The sequence below is a fragment of the Triticum dicoccoides genome, chromosome 5A (genome assembly GCF_002162155.2).
Source record: "Triticum dicoccoides isolate Atlit2015 ecotype Zavitan chromosome 5A, WEW_v2.0, whole genome shotgun sequence".
NCBI lineage: Eukaryota > Viridiplantae > Streptophyta > Magnoliopsida > Poales > Poaceae > Triticum > Triticum dicoccoides.
Genome location: NC_041388.1, coordinates 660,145,604 through 660,150,116, shown reverse-complemented (window position 1 = coordinate 660,150,116; position 4,513 = coordinate 660,145,604). Strand labels below are relative to the sequence as shown.

General features: G+C 44.3%; 1 long non-coding RNA gene across 2 annotated transcripts; it reads left to right on the top strand.

Annotated features, from left to right (window-relative positions):
• Positions 1-789: 789 nt before the first annotated feature.
• On the top strand, positions 790-3,614 carry LOC119303853. 2 transcript variants are annotated; one of them, XR_005148005.1, is made up of 6 exons: positions 790-1,212; positions 1,327-1,475; positions 1,688-1,815; positions 2,099-2,183; positions 2,608-2,712; positions 3,344-3,614. It is a non-coding gene; the product is annotated as an uncharacterized LOC119303853 (long non-coding RNA). The 2 variants fall into 2 exon arrangements; XR_005148004.1 differs by lacking the exon at positions 2,099-2,183 and having other exon boundaries at positions 801-1,212.
• The last annotated feature ends 899 nt before the right edge of the window (positions 3,615-4,513 follow it).

Here is a 4,513-nt window from a genome sequence, read left to right as displayed (position 1 = left end):
TCATCGGGAGTCTCAGGTACCTCGTGCACACCCGACCGGACATCACGTTCGTTGTCGGATACCTGAGTAGGTTCATGGAAGCTCCGGCAAGCGATCACCTCATTGCCGTCAAGCACCTGCTCCGGTACATCGCGGGAACGCTCATGCATGGATGCGTGTATCGTCGTGGTGACGGAGAAAGCTTGGTCGGGTAGAGCGACTCCGACCACGCTGGTGATGTGGACTCCCGGAAGAGCACCTCGGGCATACTATTCCTTCTCGGGAATAGTCCCGTCAGCTGGCAATCGGTGAGGCAGAAGGTTGTCGCGGTATCTTCGTGCGAGGCGGAGTACATCGCGGCAGCTACATCGGGCTGTCAAGGCATTTGGCTTGCTCGCCTTCTCGGCGAGATGCTGAATCAGGACACCGCCCCTGCGCTCATCTTCGTCGACAACAAGTCGGCGATTTCCCTTTGCAAGAATCCAGTGCTTCACGGCCGCAGCAAACACATCGATCTCCGCTATCACTTCATACGTGACTGCGTCGAGAAAGGCACGGTTATCGTGGAGTTCATCCGGACTGGTGAGCAGAAGCGGACATCCTGACCAAGTCACTTGGTCGTGTCCGGTTTCAGGAGTTGTGCGACAAGGTTGGGATCATCGACACCAAGCTCCTTCGACAAGTTTGAGAGGGAGAATGTTGTGTCAAACTTGTCTCCAAGGCTGCATGTCGGCAACATGCATGCACCAGGGTAGTATTACTTAACTACGAAGGGAGTAGCAGTAAGTTTGGCAAGACCATTTTGGTTTTCTACTATTGTAGGTCAGCCATGATGTCACTTAGGTAATTGACATCAGCACGTACGTACTATAGTCGGTTCAGTAGGCTATATAAAGGACCGATGCCCGTCGCTGTAAGATCATTCCATTCCAATCAAAGCAAGGCAATCAGCCTCAAGCAGTACTCCTCTTGGTGTGTGTGTATGTGTCTTGTGTTGCACTAGTGAGTGCGTGTGTTACTAGTGAGTTGAGTGCAAGTACTACCGTTAGATAGTCAGGACCCTCTGGTCTCAGTAGTTCTGGGCTAACAACGCGCCGGTGCCCAGGCGCCTTGCATCCATCTACAGCGAGGTGCAGACGAGCCGCATCGCGCACACGCTGCCCCTCCCCTCCATCCTCCGCTCCCACTTCACGCTCGCCGACGAGCCGGCCAGCACCGCCGCTAGAAGCCCCGGTGAGTAATGAACGCCCTCTTTCCTGGGTTGCGTCCTTCCCGGATCTTGCCTGACGGATCGTGGGCTGGGTGGGTTTGAATTTGGGATTTGATGGTCGTCATTCGATCTCGCAGATGAGATAGCCAAGCTGTTCTCCAGCCTGCACGGCCGCTGTCCACGGCCGTGCTGCCGTCGGCCGAGCCCGTCGCGACGAAGCCGCTCAAGATCGGCATCGTGCTTCCTGGTGGCCAGGTTCCAGGGGGACAATGGATCGACTTCTTTGGTAAGTGCGACTGATCTCTAGCTGTACGTTCATTTAGCAATAGTTGAGGCCAACTGAAATTGAAAATCGGCGTTTATAATTGAATCGGAGAGCTGTTAGTGCACTGTCAATCTCTTTTCTGATGGAAAATCTGAGGATAAATCTTATTAGATTTTGTTGTTTGGAGGTGTTTCCTGAATAATTCCTATCGTTGCTTGTCATGTTTGGTGTAGTGTAACAGATTACCTGCAGGAGGGTGCCAAAGGCAGCACCATGTATGGATTAAGGGAGGCCCGCTGGTGTCATGAAGGGCAACTACGTCGAGCTGACTGCTGATTTCGTGTACCCCTACGGAAACCAGGTATGTCAGCATAACCTTTACTAAGCACGCCTACTGATATTTCAATGTTTCATATAAACTTTGGTTATAACCATTTGCAAAACTGGAAGTGGCTCATCAGTAGAGATTTTGTTGAGGTACTTCCATGAATTAACAGATGATTTTTTTTCTCTTGAAGTATCCTTGTGTGTAAGAAATTTCTGATCATAAGCATGACAAATATATGATGGATACATACAGTTTTATGGGTAACCTGAATTACTATTTCATGCCCTGGACTGACATTACATGAATGATCATGTAGTACAATGAGAACTGGTAAATTCAAGGACTTTGGTTATAACCATTTGCAAAACTGGAAGTGGCTCATCAGTAGAGATTCTGTTGAGGTACTTCCATGAATTAACAGATGATACTTTTTCTCTTGAAGTATCCTTGTGTGTAAGAAATTTCTGATCATAAGCATGACAAATATATGATGGATACATATAGTTTTGTGGGTAACCTGAATTACTATTTCATGCATTGGACTGACATTACATGAATGATCATGTAGTACAGTGATAACTGGTAAATTCAAGATGAATAGTGCTATTCTGATTTATCTCCACTTCTCCATATTCTCTGTTTTAGCCTCTTTACTGTAATCGGACAGGTGTATTTTCTTTTGTTGTGTCTTCAGTGAGAATATTTGAACGACACATCTATGTTAGTTTAGTTTATATTATTTCTTAACTCCATTTTGTATTGCAATCTACTGCTATTTTTACGTATGGATTGAACTGAATATTACTAATATGTTCATTATTTCAGTCGTCAGAGATTCAGAATTCTTGCTGTATCATGGGTGCACTATCAGAGATGGTGAATGCTTTAGACGCTCTAAGCTTTTTTTCCCCGGGGGAGGGGGCCTGAGAGGTATAAAATTCCATCAGTGTGCTTTTTAATTCAACCTGCACAAAAATATGGACCTCTTATCTAGTAAATAAACCTGTAAAATTATACAGTGCGGAGATCCAAAAACAACATCATACCCGCTGAACTCAGATTTTACAGTCCAGATACCCGTGCTAAACGTGTACAACCGACAATCTGAGATCAATACTTCTGCTCAGACAATCTAAATTGGTTATCAAAATTTCTTAGCAAAGCTCCTACAGAAGCTTAAGAATATGCTTGCTGCATATAATTTGATGTTCAAAGCCATATCTCCTCTTTCCTTGTATTCTTTAACTTCTATACATCATGGTATTGGTTATTTAGTTTCACTTCCTAACAGAAACACCGAACGGAGAAAACAACCGGGCTTCCATTGGTTCATAATTTTTTAATATATTTTGCTTACGGTGCAGATGCAAGTTTTAGTGTGCTATATGGTTGTTCTTTTTTTTTGTGGGGAAGCTAAGGTTGTTCTAAGTCATGTAATGAAGATGCATACGACCTCATGCATTCGTAATACTTTTAGATATTTCTGGGCACCTACAAGTGAGCAGCATTTTGCCTATTTTGGCCCTGATTGGCATCTTCCTAATCACACTATTTTTTACAGGGGTTAGCTTCTATTGGTTCCTCTGTTCACTTTTTTTTCTGACGAGAGGTTCTGCAAGTTCCCTCAGTGAAGCCTTATGTCCAAGAATAAATTACCTACGTTTGAGTGCGAGTAATGTACAACAGTTTGTAATTTTTCATTTGTATTTTTTCCTCGAACAAGAATTGGTGGTTGGTATTCAGTTATTTTTTATATGCCGACAATGTTTTTTCTGCATATCGATTAACTGTCCGTTTACATAAAGAAAGAAGTTTGTGATTCTCTGAGCCAACTTTGAAGCTTTTCTTTCCTTAGCATCACTTCGTAAAGAATAGTTTTCCTTGTACAACTCACCAGTATGTATGCAAAATAGCAGCACTACACAAAATTGCCATCTTCTAGCCTGAAAATAGAAACCAATACAATGCACAATTTTGTTGCCTTCATTATGTTATTACATTGTTAAATTTTGTTCCTTCTATATTTAAATAATTGCTTCTTAGGATAAACTAAAAAAAATCACATTGTTATACATGCGTTGCACGTGCGTGACTACTAATGTGTCAAAAGAAAGTTCTAGACTACGTGCATTGATGTCTTTGATGTCCATCTTCCTCCGTGCGCCGCGCCGCACTCCCCCTTGTCCTTGACTTCTGTGCCACCGCCGCCCTGTTTCCATATGGTAGCGGTAACTATTGGGAAGCATAGTAGAAAACAAAAAAAGGCACCCTACGATCACCCAGGAATAACATGAAGATGCATCAATGGTTTGGATTCGATCGTTACCGACTCCGAGTTGCAGCGAAAGAAGACGAATCGGTGTAGATCGTACTTGGAGTCCCCCAAACCGTAGATGAACGATCCAGCGAACCACCTACGAACAGTCCGTCGAGCGAAAGACTGAAAGCACGGCATCTCTACGAGTTGCAAGCATACGGTCTTCACAGTCCGATAGCGCTTCGCCGTCCAGAGCTAATCTCTGTCGGAGAATTAGACGGAGGAGATTAGAACCACATTGGGCTTCTAATTATGAGGATTAGAGGATCTAGGTCAAGCTCTAATTGATCAACTAGGACAGAACTAGAACTAGAGGATGCTCCAAAACTTGTGTGTTAAAAAGGTAGTATATATAGGTTGGAGGGGGGAAGGAGGGGTGCCACACGAAGGGGGAAAGAATTTCCCCCTTGCGCC